The sequence below is a fragment of the Macrotis lagotis genome, chromosome 6, assembly GCF_037893015.1.
Source record: "Macrotis lagotis isolate mMagLag1 chromosome 6, bilby.v1.9.chrom.fasta, whole genome shotgun sequence".
NCBI lineage: Eukaryota > Metazoa > Chordata > Mammalia > Peramelemorphia > Peramelidae > Macrotis > Macrotis lagotis.
In genome coordinates, this window is record NC_133663.1 from 180,417,800 (window position 1) to 180,429,076 (window position 11,277).

At 34.0% G+C, this 11,277-nt stretch overlaps 1 non-coding gene across 1 annotated transcript; it reads left to right on the top strand.

Moving 5' to 3' along the window:
- The first annotated feature begins 521 nt into the window (after positions 1-521).
- LOC141492391 (U6 spliceosomal RNA) lies at positions 522-627 on the top strand. Its single transcript, XR_012469874.1, has one exon. It is a non-coding gene; the product is annotated as a U6 spliceosomal RNA (small nuclear RNA).
- Positions 628-11,277: the final 10,650 nt, after the last annotated feature.

The following is an 11,277-nucleotide window of genomic DNA, read 5'->3' on the forward strand; positions in this document are numbered from 1 at the left end:
AGAGAAAAAGATATTATGAATATTAAACATATATGACTGTCCTTAGCAGGAAGTAAAATCATAGCACTGAGATTGCAACTTTCAGAAGCACTCCTCTGAGGATCACTTGGCTGGAAGAGCATCAGGGTAAGCCATTTGAAGGTGGTGATAGTTGTTTTCCCTTTCCATGTTGTCTGTTCAATAAAAATGCCTCATACACTGTGGGTAATTTTATTTCCCTGCTTTCAGAGTGCTTACTCTGAGTCAAGAGTAGAGAAATACTCCCTATTTGCCCACCATAGGAATTGACCAGCACACAGGTAACACTTCTCATATAATCTCATATAATATATCAGATCATAACAAATCATATCATAATATAAACTTCTAATAAAACTCCTAGCATTGCAACATATGAAATTCCAACTTCTCTGTACTTTGTTCTATTATATTAACTAAGTAATTTGTTTTTAAAATATCTTAATTAGATATGGTAGGGAAATTAGAATCTGAATAATTTTAATTACCTTTTAAAACGTTTTTTGGTTTTGTCAACATATATACAAAAATTAGAACAATACAGAGAAACTTAGCATGGATCCTTTGAAGAATGACATGTAAATTTATCAAGCATTGTTCCATATTTTTTTCTGCAAATGTTCATGTTTGTTAGTGTTTGTCAAATTGATAATAAAAATTGAAAGAAAGAAAAATGCCTTTCTGCTACCAAAACAAAACAAAGAACTATTTTTTTTTGCTTTTTTTTGAATATGAGCAAGCATGGTAAGTTACAAGACCTGCATTTTCCACTTCATAACTAACCAGGAATGTCACTTCATTGAATAGAAAAGGAATAATGAAGGCATAGTGAGAAGTCCCAGAACAACCTACTCAACAGCTAATATGCCAGCAACTATTAAGGAAAAAATAAGTACATAATGGTTGTTCGGAACTCAAGAGCACTTTTTTTTTTTCTTTCAGGAGTAGTGGGTGGAAAGTTCCAATGAAAAAAAATGACCAGAGTTACATTATACTGTAACATTTTGTTCTTCTAATCACTCTATTTTGAAAACATATTCTTTACCTAGAGTTTATTACTCATGGAATTTCAGACAGATTTACTCCTTAGTTCTATGCCTGAAATACATGTAATTGTTCTTAGTTTTTGTGTATGTATGTATGTATGTATGTATGTGTGTGTTTAAAATGATTACCTCAAAAGGTCACATTACACTAGAATCTTTTGCAAGCTCAGTTAATGATGCATAATAAAAATGCATTTTACCAAATCAACCAAGTTGTTCCTGGAATCCATCATGGCTGATTGAGGGAAATTTTTGCTGCTAAAACATGGAGATGGGTTTCCAAAAATATTGAAAAATGGTACACTGTCCTTGACCTCTCAAAGGGAACTAAAGAGTTGAAGTCTCAACAAGATAAAGTATACCTAGGTTAATGTAACCCATCCTTCAAATTGTATAATTGGAAATTTCTTTGTACCCTCATGAGAGTTTTGTCTTTCAGTCTGTCTTTAAGCACCATAGATCAAATAGTTACAAGCCAATCATTCTCATTGTTATGCTATTGTGCTTTATCTTCACTTTGTTATTGATATCCTGATTCAGTATCAGAGTTGCTTCTGAAGATTTTTACTAGTGAGAAAATTTAAACTAATGAGACTTTGTGTTAGAAAAACTTTTTTTTATATAAAACTCCTTGTTCTCTGTATTCTCTTTTCCCATCCCCATTTCAATCCTTCTTTTCAGCTTGAAAATTTAGGGGAAAGGCAGTTCTGGTTCCTTTCCCCTGGTTCCCTTTGGTTTCTTGTAAAGTTGTTTTCTTCTACCTGAGAGTAACTGTAGTGGCAATATTGAGCAACTTAAAACAGACAAGATAAGATTTCCCAACAAGATTTTAGATCTTCTAGTGGAAAGTTGTCCATAAGATTAAACATATCTAAAAGTTGTATGACTTCTTGAACCTAGAGCAGATCCAACTAGCTTGAGGCATCCAGAGATCATTCCTCCATTTTAAGCTATCCAGATCTATAATATAAAGCTCCCTTACACCCAAATAGTTCCATTTTTATATGCCTGTACCTAAGAATGTAGTACATTCTCCCCAAGAATATTTCCAACTGCTACCCTATTTGGGACTTCTTCATAAATGAGTGAAAAAGAATGATAACAGAATAAATTTCAAAGTGACATAAGTTTGAAGGCAAATTGACACTGTCTTATTCTTGAAACTTTGAAGTTTCCTCTTTAATCATAATGGAATGGTAAGGGGAATCCTCCCCATCACCTATCTATATTAACTGGAAAATACTCCTTAGAGTATGTGTGGAACTAAGCTGTCCACTCTCAGAGCCCCATGAAGAAAAGTGGTAGTTTGGGATAACACAGAATTATCTCTTTCTCTGTGCAGTGTTCGAGAGGGGCCTGCATCAAAGAGTACTCAGTAGACCTTAAAAGGCATTATTCTTTCCTCTGTTTCCTCTCTCTTCCTATATGCTTAGCATGGAGAATCTCTAGAACTTCTTTCACTTTGCCTCTCTCAGTTACTGTAATAGCCATCACATTTCAGTGTTCATATAGGTGAGAAGGAGAACAGACCTCAAGGTCCTGGATGCCTCTTCTATTTTGCATTTTTTCCCTAGCACCAGTTCTTACAATGGTTAGAAATCTGGTTGAAATTACCTCTTGAAGTCATTGAAAGGTCTGAGTTACTACAATTATTACAAGTCTTATAAGAAAAGTATTTGATCACTGACAGGACAATGGACAAACTATATACTAAAGTTCAGGGTGATGGTAATTTTTTCTAAGTGGTGCAGTGAATAGAGCACTGGGCTTAGAATAAAGCTCATCTTCTTGAGTTTAAATCCGAGTTTAGACACTAGTTGTATGACCCTAAGCAAGTCATTTAACCCTGTTTGCCTCAGTTCCTCATCTATAAAATGAGCTGAAGAATGACAACACCACCAAGAACAACAATAATGAGGAAATTAAAAAGTTTAAATTTCATAGAGAAGATTTTTGGGATGGGGAGATTTACAATTGTCATCTTAAAATGTTTGAAGGCTGGAAGAAAAAGAGGACTTGCATTGTTTGGTCTTAAAAAAACAAGACTAGGGGCAGCTAGGTGGTACAGTGGATAGAGCATCGGCCCTGAAGTCAGGAGTGCCTAGCTGTGTGGCCTTGGGCAAGCCACTTAACCCCAATTGCCTTGCAAAAAAACCTAAAAAAACCCCCAAGACTAATGAATAGAAGTCAAGAAACCTATTTTCGAAAACATAAGAAAAACTCTAGAAAACCTCTAAAACATAAGAAAAACTCCCTAACCTTAATAATTGCTACTGTCCTAAAAGATGAATGGACAGCCTGACATCCACATCCAAAGAGTTCTTCTAGCAAAATCTCTATGATCATTTCTCAGGGATATGTGTTTCAGGTACATATTGGACTAGAACCCAACTTTGAGCTGGAAGACGCTCAGAGTTCATGTACTCCACCCTCCATATTTTATGAACAAAGAATTGAGAAATGTTTAAGTGATCTACCAAGTTCGCATAGATAGTAAAAAAAAAAAAAAGGTATGCTTTGAATCCAGTTCCTCTGCTTCCAAATCCATTGCTCTTTTCACAATATGCTGCTTTTCCTAAATCAGTGAGAACACGATTCTGTGAAATTCTTTTTTCAGCCATCTTCATCCTGGATAATACTAGGGTTTCAGAGCTTCCAAGAACATTGAGAATCTTTCAGCTCTCCTTAACATAATATGGACAGTTCTAGGTATGGATGATCAGTCTTATAGATATTTCTGAATAAAATATTTCTATTTTTTATTGAGGCTATTGAACTTCAGTACATCTTAGTACTAAGTAGGACTGCCAGCCCCTCTGCCAGGGGATTAAGGAAGCAATAAATAAGCTCAATTCAATAAAGAGCTAAAACTGACATAGCAGGGGACATGCTAATCAGAAGAAGGATATGCTTGCCAAGAGATTTTTAAAAAGCTTGCTGGCATTATTTGTGGGGTAGCCAGGGCTATTAATCTTTTGCTTTTGAAAAGCACTCAATTATTCCAAAATGTCTTTTCTAACCCCTTTTACCACTGCCCCTTAAGAATGCTGTAACTACCTTGATTTATTGCTTTCATCCATCAAAAGAATAGTAACATCACACTCATATAGTTATTGCTTGGGAACCTACAAGTGTTGTGACATGAGAGTGAAAACTGGGACTACACCTTTAATATAACTGGATCTCATTTCTAAAAGAATATTTTAGGAGATATTATTCATTCTACAAGAATAATATTCTCACAAAGGCACTTTTAAAAAATCAGTATGGATCCTGTTTTAGGAGACACAAATTTACTTTATTTCCAAGGACTCATACATGTACACAAATAAAAAGTGAAAAGCATACTGATTTTAAACTTGAGTATCTGGTTTAAAATTCCACCTCTGACACTTGCAACTTGTATGACTTTGTGTCCTGATTCCTTATCAATAAAATGTAAATTTAGCATTAAGTGGCTTCTGAAATATATTCTGCCTCTAAAATCTGTTATCACGTGTCTTTTTTATATTCACTAGCAGGTGATTGACTGTAGGTTATAGTTTAACAAAATTTTTTAAAAGACAATATATGCAACCAAAGCAATGTGAAATTTCTGTGTCATAAGAATCAGAAAGAAATGAGAATCTGGCTTAATGTCTTAAATTTAACTAAAAGAGAGGAGTTTTCCTCCTTCCTGACATATACTCTCTTATGCCCATCTATTCTGCTGGGAATTCATGGTTTTATTATTTTTATTAACGCACTTGACAAGTGTCATTGCTTAGATCAACAAAATAATAATTCATCTGATGATGTGTATTTGTTTTAAATATATTTTTCATTAATTTCTCTAGTTCACAATAGTATTTAAAGTGAGAATTCTCTCACCTAAACTGGAGAAAGAAGCTAAGTGAAGGGATGGTTCTTTCAAAGAGATAACTTGTGCTCAGTATAGATAAAATAATGAAGCAAACTTTATCTAAACATCTTTCAGTGAGAGGGGTTTAATATTAATAATGTTATCTAGTTGACTACTTATAAGAGTAGAAATTTTGCAATATCTAATCTTGGGAAAACTATTAATTCAAAGTAAAAACTAGCATAGAATATGCAAAAGATAATGGCTGAATTATTGTCCTTAAATAACTATATGACTTTCTACCTTCTTACCATAGTTATTTATAACCACATTAAAGTGATTTGTGGAAGCTCAGACTTTGCATGTTTGGCAAGACACCTGATATCAATGGTTCATATAAGGGTATCACATTTTAAGAGGAACATTGACAAAACTGTGAGGATGATGAGGGATCTCAAAACAATGCCATATGAAACTTTCTTGAAGGAATCTAGGATATATATATATATATATATATATATGTATATATATATATATATATATATATATATAACCTGCAGAAGAAAAAAAGGGGGGTTGGGGAAGGGAGGGAATGATAGCTGTCTTCAAATATTTGAAAGGTTGTCATGTGGAAGAGGAATTTCACTTATTCTGTGTAGTGCCAGAGGGCAAAAGGAAGATCAATGAGTCAACATTTCAGGGAAAAAGAAATGGGCTCAGTCTAAAGGAAAACTTTATATCAAGAGTACAAGGAGAGCTGGCTGAAAATGACATAGGTTGTTTCATGAAGGATTAAATTTCACATCAGTGGAGGGGTTTACTCTGTAGCTTCATGGTCATTTATGAGAGATGTAGTAGAGAGAATTCATGCATTGAGAAATGGATTAGAACTAACAACAATTTTGTTTCTTTCAAGTCTAACATTCTATGACTCTAAAATATTTACTCAGAAATTAATTCACACCAAGAGATTGAGGCAGTATGGAAGAGTGATTTAAATACTGAACTTGGAATCAGAAAGACTTAGGTTCTTATCACCTGTGAAGCTGTGGACAAATCACATAACTTTTCTGTACTTCAGCTTTTATATTTGTAAACATTTTACAATAAGAATTTTACATTTTACAATAAGAATTTTAATTGCTTTTTGAATGTAAGTGAGCAGTCATATCTAATTCTTATATATTATACTTTATTAAGTTTTCACAAAAGACTGCCCAAAAAGAAATAGTCTCAGTTATAAATGTCTTAGGCCCAACCTCCATACCAAGGTCATTAGGGAAGCAAATTAGGAAGTCTCCAATTTTTCCCTTGATAGCATAGCAATCTGCTTCTAAGATCAGTAGCTGATCAGTTTAGAATCAAGCATGAGTAATTGAGATAGTATGGTACAGTGGGAAGAATACCAACCTTGGAGACAGGAACACTGATATTTAACTTCTCCCTTAGACATATATTGATTATATAACCTTGGGCAAATCATTGAAACTTCCTAAGCTTAAATTTCTTCATCTGTAAAATAAGGAAGTTGGACTTGGCAACTTCTAAATTGCTTCCAGCTTAAATCTCTGGTCCTCTGTTCATCTATGTTTTTTTTTTTTTTCTCTATACTACAAGGATCTGAGGAAAATGACAAATATTGATTAATAAACTCAAAGACCATTAATGGGTTAAGAATTGATCATGGCTCAAAATCTATGAGTAAAATTGGAAAATAGTTTAACAGAAACTAAGTATTAACCAAAATATACCAAGATAATCTTCATGGGGATACATGACAAATATAAAGAGTTATAGCATAGGGGCGGCTAGGTGGCAAAGTGTATAAAGCACTGGCCCTGGAGTCAGGAGTACCTGCAGTAAAATCTGGTCTCAGACACTTAATAATTACCTAGCTGTGTGGCTTTGGGCAAGCTACTTAAACCCCCGGTTGCCTTGCGAAAAAAAAAAAAGTTATAGCATAAACAAATTAGAAAAAAGAAGAAATTATCTTTCAGATTGTTAAGTAGGAAGAATTCATGACCATACAACGTATAGACAGAAGCAAATGAAGATAAAATGGCCAACTTTTGACTACATAAAATTAAAAAAACGTTTAAACAAGCAAAATCAATGAATCTCAAGTTAAAAGGAAAACAGATAATTTGGCGAGGGGAGAATTATAACAGCAATTTTCTCTGTCAATCGCTTTTTTTATATCTATCTATGTAGATGATCTATACATAAGCCTAAGAATCATTCCCTAACAGATGTAGGTTAAAAGATAGGAATAGGCAATTTTCAAAAATTCCAACTATCAATAGCAAAGTGAAAAAAAAAACTTGCTACAAATTATTGATAACCAGAGAAACGCAAATTATAACTCTGAGGTTCTACTCACACCAATCAGATTTGCAAAGTCGAGGGGAAAATGGAAAATGACAACTGTTGGGAAAATGATACCTTTGGGAAAACAAACATAAGGATGCTTTGTTGATGGAGCTCTGAATTAGTTCTGCTGTTCTGGAAAACAATGTGGAACAATTCTCAAAAAGTTACTGAACTGTGCATATCTTTTGACCCTTCAATACCACTACCAAACCTATACTCCCAAAGAGAGAAAAGAAAGAGGGAAAGGACCAATATAAACAGAAATATCTATTGTAACTGTTTTGTAGTGGAAAAGAAATGGAAACTAAGTGGGACCACATCAATTGGAAATAGCTGAAAAATTATAATCTATGCAATAAAATACTGTTGTATTGACCAAGAATAAAGAGCAGAAATGGGGGAAAAATGTATATAATAAGGTTATAAAAACAAGCAATTTGAAAGACTTCAAAACTCTGATCAATGCAATGACCTTCCACAGTTCCAAATTTTGCAGCATTTTAATAACTTCTTGACAGAGATGTTATGAACTCTATATGCAAGTAATAATATATAAATATGGATATATTATTTGAATCTGGTCACAAAAGTAATTTGATTTTCTTGAATAAGAATATTTGTTAGAGGGCTTTGTTTGGGTTTGTTGTTATTGTAGTTGTTGTTGTTGCTGTTTTCCCACTTGAGTGGAGAGATGATTTGAGCAAATAAAATTTTTGTTCATTAAAAACATTAAATACTTTTAAACTGCATAATTTTAATACATTATTTTATTGGAAAGCATGCTGCATTGGGAGCTAGACTAATTAAGTTTTATGGTGGCTCTTCCATGATCTACTAGTGTGATTGTACTTAATGATCTCCCATCCTCTGTCTCTAAACCTCTGATCTATTGATCTCAAAGTACAAAACTAATACCATCATTTGAGGAAGGGAGATTCTGGCTCAATAAAAGGGAAAAAATTCCTAATAATTACAACTTTCCCAAAATAGAAGAAGTGGATCTGGGATGTGGTACATTCTATAAGTAGAGGTCTTGAGACAGAAGCTGTATGACCACTTGCTGAGTTTTAAGATGGTATTCTTGCTTTGGGGTTGTGATTTTACAAAATGACCTTTGAGATCCCTTTGAACACTAGGATTTGATATCCATAAACAACTATATATGCTTAAGGAAATTAGGGACTAATTTCAGGGTTTTTTTGTTTTGTTTTGTTTTGTTTTGTTTTGTTTTGTTTTAGGTTTTTGCAAGGCAAATGGGGTTAAGTGGCTTGCCCAAGGCCACACAGCTAGGTAATTATTAAGTGTTTGAGACCTGATTTGAACTCAAGTACTCCTAACTCCAGGGCTCTATCCACTGTGGCACCTAGCTGCCCCCAGGTTTTTTTTTTTTTTAATTATTTTTATGCTGCCATTTTGTTTAATGGATGTGCTATTCAAAAGTTGTCTTGTCAAAATATGCTGAGAATTTTGTGGGTTAGTTTGCTTTCTACTCATTAAATTATTCTAGAATCTATGATCCCTTCACTAATCCCTTTGCTAATATCATTTTTCAGTACTTCATGATTTCTAAGGCAATGACCTTGAGTTCTTATAAACTACAACTAACTTCAAAATGTATTTTGTTGTATTTGTTTTAAAATGATTTGTTCTTACAATCTGCAATTGCCAGACACTTATTCATGCAGATTTCTTGGTTCCCATGTTCACCTGTCTTCTGATCTTCCTCCTTCTATCTTGCTCATTCTCCTCCTCAGATTTTTATAAGAAGGACATGGGAGGATAATGGTAACTATATCTAGTTTATAAACTTATTATTTTATTCAGGAGGTAGAAACCACAGGGAGGTTATCCACCCCCTTATACCCATCACCTCCTCCTTTGGTAATTTTCAAGTAGGTAAGATTAAGAGAAAGAGGTTCAGTGAAGGCTAGGGAAGGAATAGTCTTAGATTGTTAAGGGCCATCCACTCTGGCCCTTTATTATTTTTAGTAATTTGAACAAAAATAAATTCCTTTCTTTTGAAAAAAATAATTGATTAATGCTATGAAAACTCTAAGAACGAAATTGAAATAAGCTATCTACCTATTGACAGAGTTGTTGGACAGTAAATGCGAAGTGAGATATACATTCTTGGGGACATGGTCAATAAAGAAATTTGCTTCTATACATATTTGTTGTGATGGGTTTAGTTTTTTTATTGATTAAATAATAAAATGGAGAGGAAGAAAAACAAATGCTTGTTAATTTGACAGAAAATAAACTTAAATTCACTTTAAAATAAAAAGATATTTATTTTTGTTTAGAATGAACAGTTGGTCCAAAAGCCCCACCCACTAAAAAAGGTCCTGCATGCATTTCTGCAAATACACACACACACACACACACACACACACATCCATTGAAGAGTGAGCTGTATCCATATAATTAAAAAGTAGTGAAGCAAATGTGTAGGAAATAGGTGTGGTTAAGAAGTATCTCATAAGTACAAGCATAATTCCTTCCTTTGTAGAGTATTCATGAAGTTCTCTTCAGGTTTCGACACATACTGGACTTTGAGAATCAGTCCTTCATTTAATCCTAAAACTGTATTTCCTTAATAGGCCATTTGTCTTCAGTCTCCTGATGTACTTGTCTTGAAGCAGATGTCTCTCAGCTCTTAACCCTGAGACAGTACCCTTAGCTACTTATGTTCCAGGTCCACTGCAAACTAATAAAGTAGACAATATTACCTCAACTGATGGAACCTACTGATTTTTGAAGTTCACAAGTTTGTCAGGCAGTGAAGAGAGAACAGAGAAACTGTATTCCTCCTATGCCCTTCTCAGGAGTCTTTCACCACTGGATATGATACCAAGTGTCAACTGATCTATTACTGCAATTCTTGATTTGAGTCAATCAAAGATATTCTCTGTGTGGTCAGTGACCAAAGCATTTAACTCTTCCCTAACTGATTAATGTTTAACCTAGTCTATATGACTCATTGACTGACTCAATCTAGGCATTTGGAGTAAGATAAGAATCACAGGGATATCAATTGGAGGAGGAGGTAGAGAAGGAACAGGAGAATAAAGAAAAAAACAAGAACAAGAAGAACAAGAGGAACAAGAACAAGAAGAAGAATAAAGAACTATAAGAAGAAAAAGAACAAGAAAAAGAAAAAAGATAATAAGAAAAAGAACAAGAAGAAGAAGAAAAGGAACAACAAGAAGAAAAAGAACCAGAACAAATAAGAAAATGAACAGGAACAGGAAGAAGAAAAAGAACAAGAACAAGAGGAATAAGAGGAGGAATAAACAAAGGACAAGAAGGAGAAAAATAACAACAAAAAGAATTGAAGCCACCAAAAGTGTAGCCAATCCTGTGTATGATCAGAGTCAGTTATCATGTATGTTGTATTATTAATGCAATTCAACTGATATCAGGACAATCTTCTGGACAATAACATCATTTGCACTGATGCCTGAAATTGTAACATCAGCATCCCATTCCTCAGTAATTCTTAAATGGCAATACACCAGGGATATGTGATGTACTGATGCAGAAACCTGAGAAATTATGAGACCCATAAACTTATCACTAGATTGTAAGCTCCTTGAGGGCAAGGACTAAATTTTGCTTTTTTTTTTTTTGTATTTCCAGTGCTTAACAAACTATCTGGCATGTAATACACACTTAATAAATGTTTATTAAAATATGATTGATTTTATTGAAGGTTAGTTACTCTGTGACTTGCTGTTGGTAGAGAAGAGTGAGGCTTTCACTTTATACAGATATCAGAACTGCCTAGAACTTAGCAAGAATCTTCTTCTCAAGAGATTTGAAATTCAGTTGTCAAAACATCCTCAGGAAGTCTGCGGACTTTTCACTTGCAAAGGTCCCTTGCACCAAACCCTCAACAAACAGAATTAGAAATCCTGCATAAAACTGAGCAGAAGCCTGATGGTGAGATCTTGCAACAGGGCTTAGTACTTGTTGATCATGGATCACCGAAAATATTCCAGG